Below are 27086 nucleotides of genomic sequence, written 5' to 3' on the forward strand. Positions count from 1 at the left end.
TATGCTTGTGCTTTAGACAAAGATTAGACTTCATTTTCAAAGTTTGAATAGTTTTTATTCTGGTGCATGTTGCTGCTGTATTTGCTGAGCTTGATCCAAAAGAATCAAAGCACGTGGTTAAAGCGAAGGGTGGCATGTGGTTCATGAACCCCATAATTAGTTCCTCTTCCTAGCTCTAAGCAGTAATTAAATCTGCCACTTCTGCTCTGCTGATTCATTTATTTAGCTATTTAATTGCTCAACTGAATACGTCTTTATCTCCGGAACTGCAACATTTTATTCAGACAAAGAAATAGCATAATCCATTTTTTTCCAAGATCAGGGAGGTGTGAAAGAAAAGAGCATTAATACTACATGATTTGGTGGTGTTGTCACTTTTCACTTATCAAATAAAACAGTGTTTTAGGGAAAACTTCAACTGATGCTTAAGGATAGCTTTCCATATATAGGTTTGTTTCCTCTCAGAGCTCATTATGTCAAACTTTGAATTCTAATACATCTATTCCAAGTTGCAATCAGGGTCATGAGTTAAACAGAGAAGCTCTCAGGGAATAATAGCAATAATTATATGTAAAACAGGAAACCCAACCGCTACTCTATTGGCAGCAGATTTTTATCAACATTTTTAAAATGTAGATGCACAGCACACTGAACAGTAACTTTCCTATATAAAGCTCCTTTTTGGGATATTTCTGATGAGTATATGATTTATATCCATGATGTCTTTGTCAGATTCATCTACAGGTCCTGCAGTTGGGTCTATAAAGCACACTGTCTTCAGTACGTTCAAGCTTACTAAAGAGAGTACCTGTACCATGCTGGTGCACGTTTCCACAGGTGCAGTTTTCCTCACTGTGTATTTTTAGCATCCTTTGAAGGACATAGAAAGATTTCTCCATCACTTTTATACACAGTTTGCAAAAATGGATGGGAGAAGCAGTTTGTAAAACAGTAAGGTCCAAACAAAACTGTTACTGACAGTTTGAGAAGGAACCTGCTTTGGAAGTTGGAAAAAAAATTAGTGACCTTTTTTAATTGTCATGTCTTTGTTCCGTCTGTCTATCTAAAGTTTTATAGCATGTATGTCACTGTTGTCTCAGCCTATTTCACTCTGTTAGATTAATATTTGTATTGGACTTATTGCTATCCTCTTACCAAGTTAGTAGTGTTCAAAACTGTGCAGCACTCTAGATAGATCATTGTTTTCCCATGTAAACTCGTTATTTAAAATTGTTCAGCAGTTACCACTGAAGTAAAGGTTTTTACTTGTACAAAGCTTTTGTTCGGTTCTTAGTAACTCAACAAGAGTTTTGCCTGGATAAGGACTTTAGGACTTGGCCCAAAGATACTTACATAGCACTGTTTTTATTGTTATGCTTTTGCATGAGCCTTCATTAAACAAATAACAATGGTTTTCCGACCCTGCAAAAACTGGAAATCTGGCAAGCAGCTCTGTCCTTACAGGATTGTCTCATGATTTTCTCATAGAAATATAGGGCTGGAAGGGATCTCAAGATGTCAAGTCCAGCCCCCTGTACTGTGGCAGGGCCAACTAAACGTAGACCATACCTGACAGATGTTTGTCCAACTTGTTTTAAAAAGCTCCCAATGAAGGGGACTCCATGACCTCCCTTGGAAGCCTATTCCAGAGTTTAACTACCCTTTGAGTTAGAAATGTTTTTCCTTATATCTAACCTAAATCTCCCTTGCTGAAGGTTAAGCCCATTACTTCTTGTCCTGCCTTCAGTGGACATGTAGAGTAATGGATCACCATTCTTTTTATAACAGCCCTTAACATATTGGAAGACTGTTATCGAGTCCCCCTCAGTCATCTTTTCTAGAAACTAAACATGCCCAGTTTTTAACCTTTCCTCATGGGTCATTTTTGATGCTGTCCTCTGGACTGTTTGTCTACATCTTTCCTAAAGTGCGGTGCCTAGAATTGGACATGGTACTTCAACTGACACCTCATCAGCAACAATAGAACAGTTACCTCCTGTGTCTTATTATATACAACACTACTGTTAATACACCCCAGAATCATATTAGCCTTTTTGGCAGCTGCATCACATCAACCAATTATACTCAGTTTCTGGTCCTCAGATCCTTTTCAGCAGTACTACTACCTAGACAATTATTCCTCATTTTGTAGTTATGCATTTGGTTTTCCCTTCCCAAGGGAATTACTTGTCTTTATTGAATTCAGACCAGTTCTCCAATTTGTCAAGGTCATTTTGAATTAAAACTGTCCTCCAAAGTACTTGCAGCCCTTCCCAGGTTGGTGTCATCTGCAAAGTTTACAAGCATAATCTCTACTCCATTATCCAAGTCATTAGTGAAAATATTGAATAGTACTGGACCCAACACTGACCCTGCGGGAACCCAACAGATACACTCTCCCAATCTGACAGCAAACCATTGATAACTACTCTGAATGCAGTCTTTCAACCAGTTGTGCACCCACTTTATAATAATTTAATCTAGACCACATTTCCCTAATTTGCTTATGAGAGTGTCATGCGGAACTCTGTCAAAGCCTTCCTAAAATCAAGGTATATCATGTCTACTGCTTCCTTTTATCCACTAGGTCAGTAACCCTATTAAAAAAGGAAATTAAGCTGGTTTGGCATGATTTGTTCTTGACAAATCCATGCTGATTATTCCTTATAACCCTATTATCCTCCAGGTGCTTACAAATTGATTGTTTAATAATTTGCTTCAGTATCTTTCCAGGTATTAAAAGATAAAGTACCTATTAAAGATAGGTACTATGTTTGCCCTTTCCCTGTCTTCTGGGACCTCTCCCATCCTCCAGGAGTTCTCAAAGATAATTGCTAATGGCTCTGAGATTGCTTCAGTTAGTTCCTTAAGTACCGTGGGATGAATTTAATCAGGGTCTGCCACTTTGAATGCATCTAATTTATCTAAATATTCTTTAACTTGTTCTTTCCCTATTTTGGCTTGCATTCCTTCCCCCAATTGTTAATATTAATTATGTTGAATATCTGGTCATCATTAACGTTTGTTTAGTGAAGACTGAAGCAAAATAGGCATTAAGCATCTTAGCTTTCTTGATGTCATTAGTTATTAACTCTCCTTCTCCTCTTAGTAGAGGACCGATGCTTTCTTTCATTTGTCTCTTTCTCCTAATGTATTTAAAGAACCTCTTCTTATTGACTTTTATGTCCCTTGCTAGGTGTAACTCACGGTTCCTTAGCCTTTCCAATTTTGTCCCTACATACTTGTGCTGTTCTTTTGTACTCCTTATCAATTTGATCATGTTTCCACTTTTTGTAAGATTCCTTTTTGATTTTCAGGTAATTAAAGAGCTCCTGATGGAGCCATATTGGCCTCTTACTATTCTTCCTGTCTTTCCTTTGCGTTTGGAATAGTTTGTAGTTGTGCCTTTTAATATTGTCTCTGTGAGGAACTGGCAACTCTCCTGAACTTCTTTATTCCTTAGATTTTCTTCCCAGAGGACCTTCCCTACCTGTCATAAACAGATAAGTAAGAGTTAATAGAACAGAAGTGCTTCATATCTCTTTGCCTGGAAAGGACTAACAAGAACAGTGAGCCTGGCTGTCACCTGACCAGAGGACCAATCAGAGGACAGGATACTTTCAAATCTTGAAGGAGGGAAGTTTCTGTGTGTGCTGTTAGAATTTGGTTGTTCTCTCTGGGTTCTGAGAGTGACCAGACGTGCAACCAGGTTTCTCTCCAATCTCCCTGACACAGGTTCTTATAGATTCAAATTAGTAAGTACTAGGTGATAAGGCGAGTTAGGTTTATGTTTGTTTTCTTTATTTGCAAATGCGTATTTGGTTGGAAGAAGTTCAAATGTGTATTTGGCTGAAAAGAGTTCAAATTGGTATTTTGCTGAAAAGATTTTAATTTGTACTTGTATACTTAGGCTGGGAGGGTATTCCCAGTGTCTATAGCTGAAAGATCCTGTACCTATTCCATTATTTTTAAATTTACAAAGATAATTTTTACTGTTTTTTCTTTCTTTAATTAAAAGTTTTTCTTGTTTAAGAACCTAATTGTTTTTTTATTCCGGTGAGATCCCAGGGGACTGGGTCTGGATTCACCAGGGAATTGGTGGGGAGAAAGGAGGGAAGAGGGAGAGAGAGGCTGATTTCTCTCTGTGCCAGGATTACTTTCTCTCAGGGAGAGTCTGGGAGGGGGAAAGAGAAAGAGGGGGGAAGGTGAATTGTCCTCTCTGTTTTGTGATTCAAGGAGTTTGAATCACACAGTGATCTTCCAGGGTAACCCAGGGAGGGGAAGCCTGGGAGAGGCAACGGTGAGGGAAAGGGTTTACTTTCCTTGTGTTAAGATCCAGAGGGTCTGGGTCTTGGGGGTCCCCGGGCAAGGTTTTGTGGGGACCAGAGTGTACCAGGCACTGGAATTCCTGGTTGGTGGCAGCACTACAGGTTCTAAGCTGGTAATTGAGCTTAGAGAAATTCATGCTGGTACCCCATCTTTTGGACGCTAAGGTTCAGACTGGGGAATTGTACCATGATACTACCAGTTCTCTGAGTTTGTCAAGTCTGCTTTTTTGAAGTACATTGTTCTTATTCTTTGCTCTCACTCCTTTCCTTTCCTTAGAATCGTGAAATCTATCATTTCATGGTCACTGTCACCCAAATTGCCTTTCACTCTCAGATTCGCTACGAATTCCTCCCCATTGATCAAAGGATTTTGTAAAAGATTTATCTAAATCTCAAGCTTTTTAGATGTATTTCTTGAATCAAACCTAAAAGTTCATCCACCACTATGCACATAGGCTCTGACTTCTATTTTTCCTGAAGGGTGTTCCACTCGTGTTCTACCCAAGGCCCTCCCACTTCCACTCTGCCACTTCCCGCCCCTGATCTGCCCCTTCCACCAGGCCTCGCCCTCACTCCAGCCCCAGAGCTCCCACAGAATTGGCGCCTATGACTGTGCTCAGTGCACTACCCCCAATTTCTTATGGCTTGTCTGCATGGTGGAGAAATGCACCAGACCCTTGCTGGTGCGTACTAAGGGTTCCCTAATGAGTTTAACATAGATGTTTCAAATGATACTACGTTAAAGCACACCAGAAGGGTCTTCATGGACCAATTAATGTGCAATACACTTTAGAAATCATATCTCTGCAAAGTGCACTACTGCCGCCGTTTAGACAAGCCCTTTGAGTCTATTTAAAAAAAAAATAACCTAAGACATCCATCTTGGATGATAACCATAACAAGTAAAGCATCTCAGACCCACATACTGAGCATTTTAATAAAAAGAAGCACTTTTCATTGTGGACGTACATGCAACTATGTGCAATGTAGTACCTGGGAATAATATGTTTTCCATTTGCTTCCAACAGAAATTTGGTGCACAATAGTTTATCACAGCAATGCAGGAATCTTTTCAAATAGTTTTTATCCCTGCTCTAGTATCATGCCAGGGCTTTATGTTAGTGTGTAAATTATAGAATTACGTACTGTGCACAGATGTATGAATACACTGACATGGTAGATGGAGAGAGAGATAAATAGATCACCCACCTGATCACCCTTTAAACATTTTTCACATTTAGGAGTATCTGTGGTAGGAAATAGGGAATTGTTACTACACACGTCCCCTCAGATTAACCTAGCTATTGTCATCCTACCATCAACAGGCTGGAAATTGCTATCCTTCAGGCACTGCTGGGTTTACAAGTCGTAGAATGCAATTGAAACCACTCCCTTTTCCTCCCCTCCCCTCAGCACAGCAAGCATTGCCCAGCAACTTGTAGCAAGCAGCTGTCATCAGCCACAATGGGAACTGGATGTTTGCAAAGTAACGTACGTGCTTTAGGTCTGGTCACTGTATAGTGAGCCACTTTGCTAAATCTCTTTTTGTAATCTGTAATTTGGTTTTAAATCCAGTTATCCAGCAATATAGTTAAAAACCTAAGGCCAGAATCTGATCTTGGTGTAGCTCTAGTGTGGCAGTGAAGTCAGTAGAGTTTAGAGTGACCAGACAGCAAGTGTGAAAAATCGGGACGGGGGTGGGGGTAATAGGAGCCTATATAAGAAAAAGACCCAAAAATCAGGACTGTCCCTATAAAACCGGGACATCTGGTCACTAGTGGAGTTACACTGGTGAAAGTGGGATGAGACTCAGGCCCTGAATCCTGGGAGCAAACATACAGCAGTATATGTAATTTATTAGCGCAGTAATAACTTTATGTAGGTGACTCTCTTATTAATATGCTCAAGATCTGGAAAACCTGTCATTTTTGACATGACAAGACCAACTGTAACTATGGAAGATGGGGCCACAGATGATGCCCCATAGAGTTGTATAGTACCTACACAAGAAAACTAACGGAGGCATAGCAATCTATAACTAGAAATGTATAACTTCGACAGCATGTTGATATGTCCTATGCTTTGGTGGGTTTTGTTTTTAATCTCTGTGCATTTATTTCTCTGTACTCGTGCTGTACACTGAGAGTCTTTACAATTTTATCACATTAGAACGTGACATTCCTGGCCTTGACAGTGCTTTTGTTTGGATATTTATAGCAGCTTCTGGTCATTGTTGAGCAAAGGAGATTGCCCTGCCCTCTGGCCCTTTCTTAAGCAGATTTTGGGCAGAAGCTCCTCTCATGTGGCACTAATTGAAATGATTGGTGGAGGGGTGTGGTGAGCTCACTGTGCCTGACTCTGGCTTATCTGCCAGGGGCTAAGCCAGGGGAGAGGAGAGGGAGGGGGAAAAAAAAAAAAAGCAAAGCTTTGCCTCATTCCAGTAGGGCTCAGGGCTCCCGGCCATCTGTCCACCCTTGGAATCAGAAGACAAATAGAGGGACCACACTCACTATAACTGTGCAGAAGGAAATTGTTCGGAAAGTCTGGCTGAGCTTTGCATTTGAAGTGCGGGCTTTGAGAGCAGCTCAGCAGGTCAGTACTTCTACCAGTCAGATTTATTTGTTCAGATGATGTAGAGGGTTTTAGCTGAAAATCTTTAGTATTAGAAATGGTATGTTATTTTCAGGAGTTAGATTGCAATTGAAGGACACATTTCTTTGAAGCCTGAAGACGGAACTCAGCTTGCTCTATTTGCTGTCCCATATGCATTATGGTTCTCATCAGAGTTTTGTTTATCTAGCTGACTATTACTGGTGACATCCGAATGGCTAGGGCAGCCTAACAATGGGCAAATCTTTAAAAGATTTAAACTAACAATTTGCTTTAAAAGTGATTTCGTATGGAGATGTTTTTATATGTGTGGCTTATCATCTGGACAAGTGTGCTACATTAAAATATGTATTAGGGATTGTCACTGGAAATATGTGCACTTCATTTTGGTGAGTAACTCAGCCTGAGTCTGCAGCTTGAGGATTTAAATGCTTTAACATCATTTAGACACCCCCCACCCCCCGCCAATAATAGTTTGCTGTAAGTTTTATGTGAAATGGGGAAAGGCAAGAGCAAGCTATTCACTATGAAAACCACAAGCTGTAGTGGTACAATTAGAAAGGCTGAGGCTAAGAAGTTTTTGACATGCTGTAAACTGGCATTACAGTAAAAAATCAAGTGAATTGTAATATTTTCTCATGTAGGGAGGTTTCATCATTTGAAGTTACATGAACATGTTTAATATTTCATTCCAATGTCTTGGGGTTTTTTACCTTACTAATGAATGAACCTAAGTAAACAACTGTATTGTCTAATGCTGTACATTGCACAAGAGAGAGAAAGAAAAAGTACAACTTCTTGCTTCATATTTCTTTTACTTAAGGAAAATTCAGTATTATTCAGAAAATTAACAAAAAAATTATAATAATGGTAATAAAATCATCTTAGGTGTCTCGATTTTTTTAAAGTCAAAATATTTTTAGGATGGAAAAACTGTACAGTTACGGCTAACTACATATAAATTCATATGACACATCTGTTATATAATTTCATATAACCATCTTGAGGATCTGAATTATTTTTAATACTTTATATTTAAACAGTCCTGTTCTGTTTAAATATATCCATATGATGACTGCTATGTTTATATTTCTGAAGATTATTTGCTCTATTTCCTAATTATCATTTTTTACAATATGTATTAACTGAATATTTAATAGCCAAATGCTCTAGTGTAAAATTACATTCAACAAAATCAAGTCGCAGCAGGAAATTATTTCAATCACTGTGCATGCATGCTTTCAAATTTAAAAAAGAAATATGAATTGTGTTATTACAAAATTAGCCCATTGTCAGACCCAGCTATTTCGCTTCTTTCCTTCTTGATATGAAGTTTTTAGAAGTGAAACAATAGTGAAAAATGGTGTCAAGTAACTGGTAATCCATTTGTCCACTGCTTTTCTCCATGCCTGGTGCAAAGTTCCAGCACCGTCACTGGATTATTCAAAATGGATTCTAAGAACCAGCCATACCAAAGGTAGGCAAACGCCTAATAAAAGGTTTATAGATCATTATGATGGATACGTGCAGTGTATTTTTTAAAAATCTTTTAGGGATGCAGCCGTTGTATTAAAAAAAATCTAGTCAGAGAAAAACATGAAAACATGTTGAGTAATGACACATCTTTAGTAAAGGTACATGAAGAATATCGATAGCAGTTTTACAAGTTGGTATAGCTGGTGCACTATGAAAAAAGATCCCCTGTATATCTATCATCCCAATCCACAACTATGTCATAAAATAAGTATTCAGGTGGATACATTTCTTGTCTGGACCAATACTGTTCTCTGTAATTACTGACCTCTTATTCATCACATTATGAACTTTTTCATAATGTTAAAATCAATAGCTAGTAGTTCCCTCAAGAACTGTATTTTAACACTCAGCATACTGTATGTGGTGATAATGCAATGACATGTGAATGTATTAAATGTTTATTCTTAAGTGAATGAACATATTTTTTCTGTACTTTAAAGAAGCTAAAACCCCAACAAGTGCACCGCTAGTGATATTAGCAAGAAAAATAGTAGCATAAGAAAGCATCATTATTTTAAAATGGCCTCACAGTAGTCATGTTGGTAATATTCTTAGTGCATAATGTCTGTTTCATACCCTGAATGCTAGATTTGATTTTCTTTCAGTTAGTTTATAATTTTTAATATAAGTGCATTATTGATTGCCCTAGGGCTAGATCCTTTTGACTCAGTGCTTATGCCCACAAAGATTTGTCTGAAGAAGGATTTGAGTTATAAACTGAGTCAGGGCTTTAGGATGGGGCCCACGCTATTCAGAATTCCATTTACCATTAGGCCTTTGTGAGGGGATTTGTGTTTGACATTAATTAGAACTGATTTGGCTGATATTTTTAGTATGAAATTTCACAACACTGGCTTGGTAGTTGAATAATATACAGATAAAGTTTTGAACACTTTGTCAGTGTCCCCTGCAAATTATGAGGCATATTCTGTTACCTTGCATTTGGTGTAGTCATTCACACCCTTGAAAATTAGGTACAAAAAGTTACTGTACTTGAATGGTAGTGATTTGTACCCAAGTTGCTCGCACTTGTATAAATGACTTCACATGGCGCAGCGCAGGAGTGAATCAGGCCCTCCATCTTTCCTAAGGACCAGACTCTTATGGCAGGGAAAGACGGCAGCAAGCTTCCTCCATGCTGCACATATCATGGCAGAGAAGACAGTGTCTACAGTGTGGGAGGCTTCCAAAGCTACCAGGGAACATGTCTGGGGCCAAGTGGCTGTGGGAACATGGGACACTTGCTTGGAGAAGAAGGTCTTCAGAAGCTGGGAGGAAGGGCAGGGATATTAGGCCTGAGTACACACTGGTGAGAAGTTGTAGGAGGAAAGTTGAGTGCTAGTCTGAGTGAGGGGTAATGACAGGTTTTGGCAGCTAAGGGTGGTCAGGATGAAGAGCTGTTGAGTGCTGTTGTGGGAGGTTTCTGTAGCTGGGAGGGAAGTCAGCTGTGGGTTCTTTTTGGACTATTATTGCATAAAAGATCCAGAGCTGGGAAGTGAGCATCAGAATGCTAGTCATCAAGAGCAGACGGAGGGATTGGCAGCCGAGGGGGAGGCAGATCAGATGTAACAATTACAAGGTGGGTGCAAGGGGAGGGTTCTGCAACTAGGAGGCGTGAGATTCTGAATAACCTTCAGAGGTCTCTATTACGTATATGAAAACAGCAAAGCAAATGATTATAAACATCGAAAAATAGCAACTGCACTAATTACAAACCACAGTGATGTCTAAAAATAAACTAAAATAACAGTTTTTAGTGCTGCAGATTCACTGTGAGTTCCTATCAAAATAAAGTATTTCAGTAATTATATTTTGCTGTAAATTCTAATAACTCTTTCTGGCAGGAACATGTAGAATGCACAGAAATATAGTTGCACAGAATTTTTAAGACAATGTTGTTTTTTAAATCTAAATCTATCATATTAATAACTGCGTTTTGCCACTTCCGTTTGCTAAGCAACAGTTGCACTTTGTTGCTTATGAAGCACCAAAGGAAGAATGAATCCACGCAAGAAGCAAGAGCTTATGTAAAGTTCATGAACAGTAGCAGAAAGATTGAATGAGTTTTGTAAATTTTGTTCCTTAAATATTTTAATGTAACTGGGATATTTTTCTGTGCTGGCTGCCATCAGTAATAGAAGTATCAACAGGAGAAAAATGGGTCACTTGGGTTTTAGCATTAAGCAGCAAATCCAGGGTCAATAGGATTTAGTTGAGATGTTAAGGTTTATTCAGTACATTTAGTTAATGAATGCAGGGAGGAGGGGAGAAAAAAAGTTTGTGGCAGGATTGGTGAAGGGGACAGAATGGCCTCCTGCCAAGTGGTACATCCTGCTGTAATTCTTCCTGATTGATAGATATTCCATAGGACAAAAAGGGACCTGGGTGATGGGGATTTTAATTAAAAAATACCAGCACTAAAGCCAGCCTTTTTTGGATTAAAATCAGCAGAAATACTTTGTAACAGACATCCATCTAGTATGAGGGCTTGTTTTGTTTTGTGTTTTGTTTTATTTATTAATGTTAACCTTTAACTGAGGGCAGTGGCGCTGGTAGAATTTTTATAGTTTGAGGTGGGGGAGGCTCTGAAAGCTATTGAGCAAAATTGTAAACCTTGTATAGGATGGCAACCGCTTCCAGCCAGGGGTACTGCCGCACTCCCAGCACCCCTAGTTCCAGAACCCCTGTCTGAAGGGAAAAAACTGTAATGTGTTTAAGTACCTAGACACTGCCTATAAGACATGAAAATATTCAGACTTCACATATGAAACTCCGTCAATAAGAAATGTTTGGTTTCAGCCACAGTAAATCATGTTTGGGTCAATTAATTCCATGTTAATATAATGCAAATTTCTTGCCAAACAAAGTCATAATCTCTTCAATATGAATGGCCTGAATTGTATTAACCTGGACACTGAAACCTCTATGTTCTGTTAAACATTTCCATACATATTCTTAGGCATTTTGATTTGGGTTCAACTCCGCCAAATCCTCCTAATAGAGTGGCCAGTTTTATAAATCAGTGCAATAAGTACATTGGAACCTGTTTTTAAAGATATAAAGCTTTTATTTAAATTTAAAAGAAAATTTTGTGGAATAATTTTTTTCCTAATGGGCCCATTTATATATTTTTTTTCACTCTGTCCCTATTCGGGCAAAACTCCAACTGAAATCAGACTTTTTCCCAAGCCTGAAGAGGACCTTTCGATTCTGCTGAACTTTCCTTCTACATCAACCCCCTCAGAGGTTTGGACCAGACTTCTCAGCCAGCCCTCAGAGTTTTATCTGACTAAAGACCCAATAAACCAGCAAAACTTGGTGCACTGACTTCAATAGACATGCCCCTGAGGAAGTAGTAGGCAAGGACCATAGGATTTGACCATACCACAAGTTATTGGCAGGCTCAGAGTAGAGACGCTGAGTACCTGCTTGTTTTGAGAAGATCTTCTCTGCTTAGGTAGTCTAGTGGTGGTTACTCCTAGATCTGGTCATGTATGCAGGCCTTTGAGAATGTTCTTGCAGCATCACTCAATAAAATTTGCATTTGAGCTAATTGAAAAATTATGAAAAAAATGTGGTTTATCAGCCCAAAAATGTTTCAAACATTTGAAACTTTGAGTTGGCATGAGCTTAAAAAACGGCATGCTTTACTGATACTCAAATGAAGACTTGGATTTTTTTTTTAAATTGCTCTGCTATGTCATAACTACATTGGCTCCCCAATACAGCACAGCAAACCCCAAATACATCTGAACCCACACTTGCTTCACACATGCATACAGAACAGGGAGAGTACTCCCTAAAGGGTTTTATCAACCTGAAATGGAAAGAGTCATAGATCTGTTTGTTGGCAGCAAAGGGGACTGCCATTAATGCTAAATCGAGGATTTTGCTGAGTGATGCAGTGTGGTAGAGACTGCAAGGAGCCGTCCGCAGACAGCACAGCCCATATAAGGGCCCAGCAGAATTTGCATCCCCTTCAGCCAAGAGAAAACAGGTATTGTGCCCCCTGATGGCACACAGCAATCTACAGGGAGCAGAGACATCACATGAAGGGCATAAGCTGCATTACCCAAAGGCAGGGTGCCTTCTGGTGCTCCCCTTGAGGCAGTGTGTCTCCATACCACTCCTTTAGCCTTTGTACAATTTGCACAATCCAGCCCTGAAAAAGCCGTTTTTACCAACATATTCAGGGCCCAGTCCTGCCACCCTTACTCCCATTTACAGGCCAGCACCAGATCTATCCACCATTGAAACCCTATTAGGAGGACAGAGTCAGGCCTTCAATAAACACAAAACTTTTTGTGGCTGTCATTCAGATTGCAAAAACTTTGTACACATCTAGGATCTCATTAGAATGGCTGTGGGCAGATGTCAGCATTTAGCCAGGAAGTTATAATGGAAGTTTTGATTACACTGGAACACTGAACATGGATATAGAACAGCACAAAGCGTAATAAAGAACTATGATATTTCAAATAGACACAACCCTTTTTAAACTCACAGCCCCTCTGATCAATAATTGTCATGCCGAGTAGAGCTCAGCACCGCAAGCCAGCCACCCCAGCTCCAGTAAGATCTGACTATATTTATTTAAGCTGATTAAGGAGGCTAATTGTTTTTATTTGTATTTGTTTGTAGTTTTCCTCAATGTGAAATTAAAATAAACTAGATTAAGAAATACATGCTTTGCTCCTTGTGCCTGAGGTAACAGACCCTCTAACCTCCAACTCTGCTGGCTGTGGGTTTGGGATTTTGGTTGGTAGAGGTAAGGGCAAATGTGAAATTGAGATCCAGATTTTGATTCTGAATTTCCCCAACTTTAGAGGTGTTTAGATCTCTGGTTTTGGTTCAGGCCTATCTCTGTTCCTAAGAGTAGTTGTATCAGTTAGGCACTTACATTTCTGATGAAAGAGCAGGGTGTCAATGAATTCCAAAGATTGTTGCGAGTGTGTTGTCCTGACAGTATTTACTTTTGATAAATATGGATCCACTGTAGATAATGGACAGTCTGCCTATGTCAATATAAATTTATGGGCAGCACATATTGTATACTTGTGAACTGTTTAAAAATTAAAAAAAAAAAATCTAAGAAACTGTTCTCATACAGCAGTCCAATGCCCCCATCAGTGTTTGCAACACCAGATAAGTCGGATGACTCCAAATTTGACCATGTATTTTAAAATCATGAGGTAGATGACTCAGTTTTTTGTGGCATGTATTTTAGTGAAGTGAAAATCCTGTCCCTCACCTGCCACCTAAAACTGTTAAGACACTGTTCACCAGTGGTATGTCAGAGCCAAACAGTAGGTATACAACATGCCATTCACTTCACTCATGTATGCCACATCCCACAAAATGCTCCATTACCACTCCCCCATATTACATTTTGACTTCATAAATTCCACTCCATTGTCTTTACTTGAAAATAGCATTTTTGAAAATGTGCAGAAAACAATACTCTTTTCTCAGAATTTTAAACTTTAACTACAAATTAATTTTCTACTTATGTTCACCTTAGGCTGAATTGTGAGGTTCTTACTCAGTTTATTATGACTCAGTCTTTCCTCAGGCTGAATCCCATGAAATTCTGTGGAATTTGTCAGAGTAAAGACTAAGTAAGGGACTCTAAGATCTGTCATATTTTGAGGTGGTTGTCATCCTCTGATATTTCTGAGTGATAGTCAAAAAAAATTATTCTATTTCCTTTAAATAGCATATCCAATATTACCATATACATATACATTATCACACATACATGTATTCCAACCTACCTGTAACCCTTTCACTGGCTTAGGGCCCAAAGGCCTTCAAGTAGTTTCAGAAATCCGCCTGATGCATTGAAATGCTAGATTTTGCATTTTGATCTCTGATTTAGCTGTAAGTGATGTATAAAGAATGATATAGAGCCAGATAAATCAGTGTTGACTACATATCTATGGAAGCTCAAGAGCACAAATTAAGCTGTTGGCATGCCATGTGCTAAAATATGTGACTCTACATTCTCCTATTTCCTACTGTGTCTTCACTACTAATTAGTGTTTTGTGTACATAATTCCATGTTCTTTGAAGAAAAACACACTTTTCTGAGACTGCCAGTGCCTACATAGAAGAACTGTGTATATGGGAATCTATGCCTGTTGGAGAAATTTTTGAGGGCCTGGGGAATCGCATCTAAAAGGACCAAATTGCAGTGTGGATCTGTTGGTAGCAAATGGTCAATAGGCTGTTAAAAGCAATTTTGTCTGGTTTCAGGTTAAGCCCATGTATTTAATTTAACATTGATATGAATCATGTGCCTACCCTTATGGAAGAGTCATATAGAATTTAATAGAAAATAATTTCTTTGGTTATTTTGAATCATTCTATATTTAAACAATATAGATAGAGCCCTACCAAATTCACAGCTATGAAAAATGCATCTCCCACTGTGAAAAATGGACTTTTATGTGCTTTAACCCAATACTACACAGATTTCATGGGGGAGACCAGCATTTCTGAAATTGGGGGTCCTGACCCAAAAGGGAGTTACAGGGGGGGTCACAAGGTTATTTTAGGGGGGGTGCAGTATTGCCACCCTTACTTCTGTGCTGCCTTCCAAGCTGAGCAGCCGGAGAGAGGTGGCTGGTGACTGGAGAGCTGTGGCTTTTGTCCGGGCACCCAGCTCTGAAAGCTGCTCCCCACCAACAGCAGCGCAGAAGTAAGAGTGACAATACCATACCATGTCATCCTTACTTCTGTGTTGCTGCTGGCAGAGGCTCTGCCTTCAGAGCTGGGCTCCCGGCCTGCAACTGCTGCTCGCCAGCTGCCCAGCTCTGAAGGCAGCACCACAGCCAGCAGCAGAAGTAAGAGTAGCAGTACTGCAACACCCCCCCCACACCCACACACACACACACAACTCCTTTTGGGGTCAGGACCCCTACAGTTACAACTCCGAGAAATTTCAGATTTAAATAGCTGAAATCATGAAATTTATTATTTTTAAAATCCTATAACTGTGAAATTAACCAAAATGGACGTGAATTTGGTAGGGCTGTATATATAGAACTATGCATCAGCTGTAGTAAGGTGCAAAAAAACATATGAAAGGATATTAAATTCTGTAGATTTTTTTAGAATAATTTCTGTAGAATTTAGATGAATTTATGTGAAACTTGTATTGGTTCAATCCCTATTAAAGTCTTCTTGACTTTTCCCTAAGGATAAATCCACACTTACTGTGTTGAAGGCACACAAATTCACTACACACTCACTGAAAGTGCATTGCACTGAAAATCTGCTTGGTGGAAAGCCATAGTTTCTAGATCAGATTTACCTATGCATTCTGAGAGAAAAGCAGCAGTTAACTCAGTATAATTGGTACTCCTGGGGAAATTCTGTGCTGCTGCACATGCACAGAATTCATGTCTCCTGCAGATTTTTTTTTCTCTGCAGAAAATACATTCTCCCAGAGAGGCGCTGCAGTTATACCTTTTGCCCACCAGGGGCTCTGTGGTGCCAGAACAGAGGGAAGCCACTCACCAAGGAATAGGGAGAGAGTAGAGTCTGCGTTCCTCACAGTGCCCTGCCTGCAGGGCCAGGTAAGGATTCACATATGGGTAGGAAAGACAGAGTGGGGCACATGGGGTTGCTGGGGGGAGGTGTCACAAACTGGGATTCAGACAGGCTAGTGGAGGGACTGATGGGGACATGGGTTGAATGGGAGTGGGGGTGCAGGGCAACGTGGGGATGGAGGTTGGGGAACATTTTGTTCAACCCAAATGAAATTTGTTTTGACTTTTCAGTTTGCCAAAAATTTCAAAATAATTGAATGACATTGAATTATTTTATTTATTTTATTTTATTAAATTGCCTGTGAACTGAAAAATGAGCTATTGGCACAGCCCTATTTATAGGTAACTTTTCAAAATCCATCAGTTGACTCCATCCACCTTGAAACACAGAAAACTTGATTCACTCCAATCATTGGCCTGCTTTTGAAAATGTAGATCTATTATATTTGGTCTTCTCAAAAGGAATGGCTGCAGCAGTTTGTAAAGGATAGGGAGAACAGGAATTGATCAGGATACGCAGGAAACATGTGAATGGATTTAAAGCAGCAGGCTGCAACTCCATTAACTTTAATGTGCAGAAAGGAGGGCTGAATCACCCCACCCCGCCAATCTGCCAGGCATTAATTAGGTCCAATGCAGGGTTAAAAGACCTCATATCATATAACCCAGGAATGAGAAGGGACCCTGGTAGCAAACTCCCATTACTGATCCATCCTATTACTGGACCCCGGTACCATCTCCCATGGGGGGGAATGAGGGTGCAGATGAGAGGCAGGTCAATCTGTGGAGATTTATGTATTTCTCTCTCACACACACACATACACACGCGTGCGCGTGTGCCGTCACTTGCTCGGGGTTTCCCCAGGAGCTGGCCCTGGAAGCCTGCTACCTGCACTGGACACCAGCCGCAAGTTGCAACAATATTTTTGATGTCTATTACCTCTCCTCCCCCACCTTTTCCGGCACTCTCTCTTACTCATATCCCCATTTATCAGTCATCCAGGATGCTGTGAAGAAAGCAAAAAAACCAAACAAACAAAAAATAAACTCACTGAGCAACTTGCCAATCTTTTTCCAAGGAAAAAAATTCCTTCCTGATCACAAAAGGTGATCTGGTCAGACTCACAGCAAGCCCAGAGACCTAACTCTGAGAACTACACCACCTGTAGGGCTGAGCAGCTTTCAGAATCAAGAATGACCTCTGGGTGGTAGCTGGGGATGGGGAGGCATGTTTGCTGGAGCCAATTGGCTCCCTCAGAGCCCCAGCCCCACCCCATACATAATCCCTACATGGGAGGGAGACTAGAAGAAAAGGAGGACCCAGGTGGCAGTGGGTTGCCTTCCTTCCTACCAGGATCCAATGGAATGGCCAACCCCCTACCAGTTCAATCAACACTCCACCTCTCTCCTCCCCCAGTCCCTGACCTGCTACGGCCAGAAGGGACATTCTACTATCAAGGCTGAAGTTAACTACCAAAGTGGCAATAAATCATAATTAATATTATCCAATATTTTCTAATAGAGCCTAGCAGAAGAATAGTTTTTATGAACATTTGTTAGATTATTAGAGAGACACAAATGTGACTTACTATAAATGATACCAAGGAAAAGCAAAGCTTTGAGTGGAGGAAATAAAGCTATTTTTATATGGTTAAATACAATGAAATCACTTAAAAGAAGGGGGAAAAAATAGAAAAAATGAGTAACAGTGTGTCTGTAGCAGTTACAAAAAGTTCATCAAATGCAGTAGCAGAAAAAGTTACATTTCTTTTCCTATGATCAGGGATTTAGACAAATCATACTGGACAGTATACTTTAAAATAATTGAATTCAACATCTAGGAAGTGTGGGACTGCACAATTAACATGATCTCCAACAATAGTGAATATGTTCTGACAACAGGGAGAAGATGTTTGTAGCAGCAGTGCAAAGAGTAAGGGAGTTAGATCACTTTTCATTTTTCAGAGTCACTGATACCTTAAATATGTGTGTTATTTGTCTCCTGGTGTTTAGTGACAAGGTGATGCAGGACACCAGTCAGGTTGTTTAGGTGGCTTTAACTGCATATTTCTGATGTTAGCTTTCTTAAGGCACTCAATCTGTTTAGCATATCAAAAAATAGGATAAGGGGTGTCTTGATCTCAGCCTCATTATTGTCAACCTCAAGAGATCAAAAATCAGGAGTTTGGCTCTGAAATTATGAGATTTTGAAAAAAGGGATCATATTGTGTTTTCAGATGTACCCTTTGAACTGCCTCCCTCCCATTCCCCAGTGTATGAGTGAGACAGCATTGCCCTTGCTCCCAAGTTTAGGGGGTAAGGTGATTTTGACCCTGCTGCAGGAGCTCTGTCTGCCACGTCTGGACGTCCCCTGTCCAGCAATTGTCTGCCCCCAACCTCCAAATCAATCCTGCCACCCCAGTTCCATATCAGTTCAGCCCCCCCCCATCCCCCATTAGTTCACCCTCCCACCCTCCTGCCTCACTTCTGCTCCTTTTGGGGTTCTTCACTCTCCCTCTCCCAGGACTGAGGGGAAGAAAGCTGTAACATGGTCCTCTCCCTCGCTTCCAGGTTGGGGAAGGAAATCCAGGAGCTCTTCACTGCTCCCCACCCCCACCCCTTCCCAGGCAGGTGTTCTGGTGGAGGGGGGCAGAGGTGCCTTCCCAGTGCTCACAGGAGGGGAAGGAGTGGAATTTCTTCAGTCTAGCAGACAAAGGTATAACAAGATCCTATGGCTGGAAGTTGAAGCTAAACAAATTCAGACTGGAAATAAGGTGCACATTTTTAGCAGTGAAGCATTGGAACATCTTTCCAAGGGTTGTGGTGGGTTCTCCTTCACTGGAAATCTTTTAATCCAGATTGGATGTTTATCTAAAATAAAATGCTCTAGGAAATATTTCAGGAAAGGTCTATGGCTTGTGGGCAGACTGGGTGATCACAGTGGTCCCTTCTGGCCTTAGTCTATGAATTTATCAAGAATGTAAGCCAAGCCCACTCAGTATAGTGCTTTGGCCTCTTCTGTGGTGGCTAGGCCATGGCAGTTGATGACCCTGCTACAGCCTTTGAGTCTGTGAGCCAGGACCTACAGAGGTAGATGTTTTAGCTCCAACAGTAGAGGCTCCTGCACCTTAGGTTCCATCTCCACTCTGACACCAACCAAGGGCACTGGCATTCCAAGAGGAACCTTCACTTTGGACTTCGAGATTCAAAGGTGTTTTTTGTAGAGTAGGATGTTGAGAAAACTACAATATTGAGTTATGGGTTTCTTCCTTTAAGTTACCGACAGATATCTATAACTTTATCTGTTACTTAATGGTATCCAATTGTATGAGGAAGTTTTATATACAATTTCTCTCTGCCATCTTACATCTCAGAGGGGGATGGGGTTGAATATCTTTTGTTGGATTACATATGTGCCAGTTTTGGTTATTCCATTTTTCCCTAACTTGTTGAGACTTGAGATTCCTACTATGAGATTTAGATTTTGACCTTTTGTCTTGTCCCAGTTAAATCATTTTAGGTTCCCCCATTCATTGTAGCAGGAAATCCCATTTATTATTGAAGAGGAAATCATGCTGCAATGTAACATTTTTATGCCTTCTATACTCAATGTTAAAAAATGAACCTTATCTTAGGGATGTAGAGGGGGGGGCAAGTAAAGTAATTGCAGACTTGGTAATAAACTGTAGGGCAGACTTGTTTTTACTTAGATAATGTACACAGGCTAAAGCTGTTCTTTTTACTGTGCCTTTATTACATTGCATTGGGCACAGATGGATAGGCTTTTAGTGGGCTCAGGAGCAACAGAGGCCCACCCATATATATCTAAACCTTTCTAAAGCAACTGGAATTCCCTTAGGAGCAGTACATTAAAGCTACAATGAAAATGGAGTTTTCTTTTACCTTGTGACCTTTCTGTTTTCCCTTCATGAGGAGTATACAGCAAAGATCCTCTCTCTGGTGCATAATATCAGTCAATAAAGTTAAAAGCACCAGATTGTATATGTACAGGGAGATAAATAATAAAGTAGCCAGATCTGGGTTTGCCTACAGCTACTAATAAAATGTCACCTACATATTAGTTCTGTATGCCTCTAACAGCATAGTTAAAAATGCATTAAAATCTGATGCTCTCTATGGGAATATGACTGAGCTTGCCAGATAGAGAAATATATTGTCTAAATAATACTTTTAGAGGATATTAGATGAGCATAAAAGATTACAGATGCAACTAAAGTGCATTTCCTTTCTACTAATGCAATTCATATGTTTTAGATTCATGTTTTTTTATATTTGGATTATTTTGTGGAGGACTTAGTAGATTTTAAAAACATCCTTATTTGTCTCTATTGATTTCAAAGATGCATTAATTCCTAACAGTTTGAAATATTTCACTGGAAACTTCACTTCACTGTGATTTTAAACCGTGACTGTCATCTTTCTGAAGCAAATTATTCATGTTTGTACTACATTAACGTTCTGACACACTTTTATTTATTGGAGCTGGGCAGATGCCTTAAAAATAAAATTTCCACACACATTTGCTTAAATTTTAAAGAAAATGAATTTGCTTTGGCCGGGTTTGCATTTCTTTTATGTCTGCTTTCTGAGAACTTGTTTCTAGTAAACAAGTCTAGTGGGAGTTTCAACAGGAACAGCTCTGTTTTCTATTTAGGTCAGGAGAGCTTTCAGATTGACATTTTGCTTCATTTTCTCTATAGCAATTATCAATTTTTATCAAAACGTATTTCTTCGTTATTTGCTGGAGCGATTCAGTGGCTATGCGATCAGGTTTTGTGTGGCTATGCTATCAGTGTTGTTGTAGCATGAGAAATACAACAAGCTATGCCTCTCACCAAAATGCATACGGATAGTAGTTCAGCAAATGGGTAACTAACAAGTAATATTACACCACTGCAGTCAGTATTTTCACCTAAAGGTCAGTTGCCAGTAAAACCAACTTACTTGCAATGAACAGGCGAATATTGTCCCATTTACAGTGCCACCTGGTACTTTCCCTCCCCATTGGCTCCCTGATAGACATTACTCCTTTGCCACCTTTTGTCCAAAGTCCCAACAGGAGGACCATCTAATCGTTTTACTGAGTTTGATCTACACATCAATAAGGCTACGTTTTAGTCGTGCGTATTTTTAGTAAAAGTCACAGGCAGTAAACAAAAATTCATGGCCCATGGGTGACCTGTCCATGACTTTTACTATATACCCCTGACTAAAACTTGGGGGGGGGATTAGCAGGGATGGCCAAGGAGGGGGGCACCGTGGGTGCTTGGGGGGGGCAGCCCGGGAGAGAGGTACCACGGGTGCTCGGGAGGGGCGTGTTGGGAGGGGTGCACCATGGGTGCTTGGAGGTGAGGGGAGGCAGAGCTGGAGCAGCTCCCTACCCTGCTCCTGAGCTCCCTGTGCTGTCTCTGCTCTGCCCCAAGCCCCCGTTCTGCAGCTCCCATTGGCTGGGAACCATGGCCAGTGGGAGCTGTGGGGGTGGTGCCTGCCAGCAGAGGCAGCCTGTGGATCTAGGAGCTGAGGGACAGGAGTTCCTGTCATCCTTTTGGGGAACCCCCCCATGGTAACCCCCTCCCTGCACCCAGCCTTGAGCCCCCCGCCCCCACCCAAACTCCTGCTCAGGCAGCCCCCAGGCCAGGCATAGCAGCCACTGCAGAAGTCACAGGAAGTCCAGCGTGTGACAAACACGGAGCCTTACACATAAGTGCAGCAACATGATAGATAAACCAGTGCTGCTTTGGGGAAGATTCAGCAGCAGTAAAGGCTCTTCTGATCTCAGACGAGCGTAAGTCAGAAGTAACTCTGCCGTAAAGCTGCTATGAGTGGGTTTAGAACCAGGCCCATTGCCTTTTGGTGTACTTCAATGTGGATTTTCCAAAGAGAGGAGCTAGGGGAGACAGTGGGAAAGGAAAATTAGAGGGGATTAGGGGGAGTCTCGATAGAGAAAATGGTTTGGGGTAAATAATTAGGGACAGCTTTTATTCAAAGTTTCTCATAGCACCCTTAGAGTTGCCAGGCATCCAGTTTTCAACCAGAACGTCTGAACGAAAAGGGACCGTGGTGGCTCTGGTCAACACCGCTGACTGGGCCGTCAAAAGTCTGGTTGGCAGTGCTGCAGGGCTAAGGCAGGCTAGTCCCTACCTGTCCTGGCACTGCGCTGCACCCCAGAAATAGCCAGTAGGTCCAGTTCCTAGGAGGGGGGCCACGGGGCTCCACATGCTGCCCCCGCCCTGAGCACCAGCTCTGCGCTCCCATTGGTTGGGAACGTGGCCAATGGGAGTTGGGAGGGCAGCGCGTAGAGCCTCCTGACCCTTCTACGCCCCGAGGATCCTGACCTGCTGGCCGCTTCCAGGGCATAGTGCGAAGCCAGGACAGGCATGGAGCCTGCCTTAGCCCTGCTGCGCCGTTGACCGGCAGCTATCGAACGTAAGCCTGAGCCCCAACCCCCCCAGAGCCCACACATATTTACCTACTCTTGTTACAACTAACACACAGGATTACCATAGCTGAAAGATTTAGAGAAAAATATTTTTCCCTTTGTGTTTATTTTGGCAAATGCACAACACTGTGTATCAGTTTCTCTGTTTTGCCCTTTATGATCATTAAGATAGACTCTCACAAACAATAGACTTTCGCACAACAACAGGGAAGAGAACAAAATTTTAAAAAAATAGGAAAATGTTGTAAAACCCAGTGATTCTGAGCAGGTGAAGTAGTTGAAATGATTTTTTCTTGAATTGGATTAGATTTCAAATGGTTAGCAGCCCATAACATGGCAGTTGTGAATTCTGAGTTGGGGCAGAATCAGGCCCTCCTTGTCTTATCCTGTTTGAGAAGCAAATAAACAGTAAAAATATAAAAGTGAGCAGGGAGCGAGCTGATGTGCCCCCTCCATCTTGCTAATGCATCTTCTGAATTGTTTCCTTTGACTTATGTCTCTCCAAAGAATCCTTGTTTTTAGCTGCATCTCTCAATCCATAGGAAAGAAAAGACTAATGAAAATATCTGCAGTGCTCTATAATCCTGTCCTAAAGTCCTAATCTAAACATTTTTTAATCAAGTGAAATAGAAATGATTTACAGGGGATTCAGCTATAGTCAAATTCTGCTTGTGGGGCAAAATCCTGCTCCATCTTCCATAGTCACAAAGAGTCTTACTGTGGCAGAAGCAGTGAGGTTATACTATAGGGGGCAGGATTTGCAGAGTTTATACAGGAGTCTGCACCCCCCTGCAGACCATGGAGCAGAGCTCTATAAATGCTCCAATTGCTCCGGTGCACTAAGAGGGGAGCTGGAGGGCAACTCTTTTATCTCACAGATCAGTAGACTAAACATGTCTCCATTTATTGTTATTCCAGTGTATATAATTTATTTGTTTATAGCATAACATCAGCTGTACAATGAAATAAAAGATGGAGATCTCCTGGGATAAAACCTGCTTCTTTCTCTGTTTTGAGAATGTTTAATATGCAAAGTGTAGGATCAGGTCTGACCTCCAAATATTTCTGCAGTCAATGAGCCAAATTCTTCCCTGGTGCCAACAGAATTAGAGTAGTGATGAATTTGGTCTGGTATGTTTTCTGTTGCAATCATATTGTCTCAGATGGCTAGAGAGGTAGAAACTCTAAAACTTCACAGATCTCGTTTGCAAAGGAAGTATGGCTGATAATCTATCTAATCTTCAGTACTTTGAAAAAAACAGACTTGTTCATGAACCCTCAGCAAGCAGAAAATTGTGTGCACTCACATGCTTTTTCACTGAGAACCATCTATTAGGATATATTTTAGATGGTTAGATAGTAGCTGCAGCAACAAACAAAACTGCCTTTGTAGCTCCTATCATGAGACTAGCTTTTGTGTCAACAGTCTTGAATAGAGCAACAGTTGCCTGTGACTATCTTTCTTTCTTTTGCAAGTCTTATCCATAAAAGGGACTGATTTAGCTATATACATTAAAATAAATCTCTTCTTTAAAATTGTGATGTTTTATTTGGGAATATGTAATAATAATGTAAGGACCATGTATTCATTTAAAACTCCCTCTTCTCAGCAGTTTGTACACACAAACACCCCCATAAAAACATCTTTAAAAAGGATGATGTGCCCCAAATACCATATTTTGGCAATTTAAAGTATTGCAACTCTGTGTTCTTAGTTGATGATAGTTTTAGACTTGTCACTGCTGATGTATTTTAGTGCACTCTCCCTGGTTACTATTTCACATAACAAGCCAGTTAAACTGGCTACTTTGATGTATTCTTTTACCCCCAGTCTCTGGCTTCTTGGAGCCAGATTCTGAGGATTGTGTTAAAATTTAACCTAGCGCTTACTCGGATATTAAAGCCAATGATTTTATGAAAAGCTGAGGTTCAGATGGCCCTGTCCTGTGGTAAACCTGGTGGGAGGGGGCTCATGAAGAGGAAATCTCCATAAAAATTCCTTGTGGAGTTTTTCCTTTGTTAGTCTGTTGGAGCAATGGGGTTTGCGCCTACTCTTGGCCCGCCCACAAGCAGGTCCCAGATCTGGAGGTATTTGGGAGCGGCAAAGGGTTTTGCCACACACCCCTCTAGCCATAGTCCTGGCTGGTCCTCATCTCTCTGGAGGGGGTGGGCAGAGGAAAATAACCAACATGGCCTGGAGTAAAAGGGGGGTGGCTCCTCCTTAGGTTCTGGCCCCTAATACCACCTAAACCTGGCTACCCACTTCCCAGAAACCCAGACTGCTATCTCCTCACTCTGCTTCCTCCACTTCTTCCACTTTCAGGCCTGTTCCAGAAAGAGAAGAGGAAGCTTGGTGAGAACATAAATGTGCCAACCCCCTCTTTAGAAAAATTCTCGTGGCACCCCTCCTTGGAAGGCTATCCAAGCAGAGGCTCTATGCCTCTTTGCCAACTCTGTGCTTCCTCCTTCCAGCAAACCACAACTTCATGACAGTCAGGCTCCCCACTGCCAGCAATTTCCATGGGCCACTGCTGCAGGGCAGTTTCTCATTGTGGAAGTAAGTGCTTTGTAATATAGGTAATGCAACTGCAAGTTGTGTCTGGATTAAAATCCATGAGGACTGTGCTTCATAGGCCCTACCCCACCTAATATAGGGCCACACAGTCTCTTCATCTTCTTACTCCTGTCCCCCACCCTCTCATGATCCTGACTCACTGGGTTCTGGGAAAGGGGAAATGGTATCACCTTCCACGTAGGACGGATCCATGGGAGAGATCCATATGTTGGAGGGTCTCCTTGCAGATGTTAGGGATGTCATCCTTTGGACGGTGCTCAGGATTGGCAGTGGACTTCCTAGTTTACCCAGGGAATGCTTCAGTGCTATGCGAGACTTCCAGTAGTGAAATGTTTAAAAGGTAATCTTCTATTTGAGTATTTTCTTCCTGTTCAAAACTGTCCGCCCCGTACAGCCCTTGCGCTTCTGATGCAAACCAAAAGAGGGACTTACAGCACAACAAGATATATCCTGTGGCAGCACTTCAGGAACCTGGATGGTGGCCAGTGCACCTGAAACAGCCTGGCAAAGCTGTGCATATTTACATCTGCCTTTGGGAAGGACTAATCAAATTAAGCAAATATGCTTTTAGTTGGTTGTTAAATAATGCTTCCTGGAAAGCATTGGTATATTTCCAGTATACCATAGTAGTATTTTAGCCACAGCTGTGTGATACAGTAAATAATTAAAATAATCACTGGCAAAGAAATAGGCAGAAGAAATTTAAGGGCAGACAAGTTGGATTTTGTATATGGATATTTATATTTGCCACAATTACCTATTTTATCTTTTGGTCTAATAATGATTGTGCAGCCCTTATGTGTGTGTAAATACCATACCATGAAAGTTTTGTAAGTGACAGGACTGTAGCACCCTCCTTAACTGAGCCTTTGGCATTTCCATTACAGATTAAATGTCTGTAATAGCCATGGATACAGTACAAAGGGGTTATATTCTTCTGGCAGTGCTCATGTTAACATTAATGAGAGTTGCCTGCTCAAATAGAAAATTTCCCCACAATGTGAACAGCAATTCTAATAAATAGAAAATGTTCTTGTTGCTTCTACATATCGCTATTGTAATTTGGGAGGGTTGCTAGAAGTATGTTTAACATTATTAGGTGTATGGTTGTTTGTACAATGTGTCGCTACACCACTGCAGCTGTTCTATTAGATTAATTGGAGACAGGTCTTAGATGCCATTAGTGCTCACTGCATGTTCTTTTGTAACTTTTATGGTGTTGTATCTGTCTGAGAGCCCCATTTATGCAATTTTTTCTGTACTCAACTCCTACATTCAAAAGGCTGCAGGGGTTAATGGGAACACTCTGAAATGGCTGGATCCTAACACCTCGTAAGCCCTAATCTGCAGATTCCCACAAAGCTCAGTACTCTCCTCCATATTATTCGGCATCTATCTGGAGACATTATGGAAAATTGGTGAGACAACACATGCTGAAGTATCAGCAAATTGCAGATGACGCTAGCTCATTGTGTCCTCTACATCAGACTTAAACAGCACCATCTCCCAGATTTCGTAATGCCTTAATCAGCACCTGGATGAGGAGCAGCTGGATGTAGTTGAGCCCATTCAAGTCCGAGATCATGCTGTTAGGAAGGGGAAAGCACTTTGAAGAAACTGCCTCTCCAAAAACAGTCCACCAATATCAAGGGCACCTACCAGGTTGTGACATCCATCCTTACTTAGCCTAGGGTTTCTTGAATCTGTCAGTGCTATTGGACTTCCAAATAGCTAGGATGGTGGAACAAAACCCACCCAATTCTGTCTGCAATACGCCAATAGATTTGTACATCATCCTGTTGGAGAGAGACTTGGCCGGGGTGATCATCACACTTGTGAGTTCCAGAATATTTCAACTGTTGTGCAAGAATGAAGCCACCTCCTGAAAAGGCTCAAGCTGGTTCAAAATGCAAACCATCTGCTTAGGACTATTCACTAAAATGTTCTCCGTAACATCTTGTCTACATTGTCCTTGAATATCTGCACTGTGGTTCCTCAACTACTTTCCTTGATCATCTATTTTA

The 27086-nt window shown here is 41.0% G+C and overlaps 1 protein-coding gene across 12 annotated transcripts in view; it reads left to right on the top strand.

Annotated features, from left to right (window-relative positions):
• LOC127043697 (poly(rC)-binding protein 3-like) overlaps positions 1–27086 on the top strand; it is a 751631-nt gene that overhangs the window by 536167 nt on the left and 188378 nt on the right. Inside the window, exon 1 of one of the 12 annotated variants that reach the window (XM_050937756.1) lies at positions 6755–6920. The exons of 8 other annotated variants lie outside the window; for them this stretch is intronic. The gene's annotated coding sequence lies outside the window, so the exon portion shown is untranslated. Of the gene's footprint in view, positions 1–6754; positions 6921–8367; positions 8416–16029; positions 16055–25003; positions 25045–27086 lie in introns of those variants that run through there. 3 more of the 12 variants (XM_050937761.1, XM_050937763.1, XM_050937762.1) reach the window with 3 other exon arrangements.

This window comes from Gopherus flavomarginatus, chromosome 2 (genome assembly GCF_025201925.1).
Source record: "Gopherus flavomarginatus isolate rGopFla2 chromosome 2, rGopFla2.mat.asm, whole genome shotgun sequence".
Taxonomy (NCBI): Eukaryota; Metazoa; Chordata; order Testudines; family Testudinidae; genus Gopherus; species Gopherus flavomarginatus.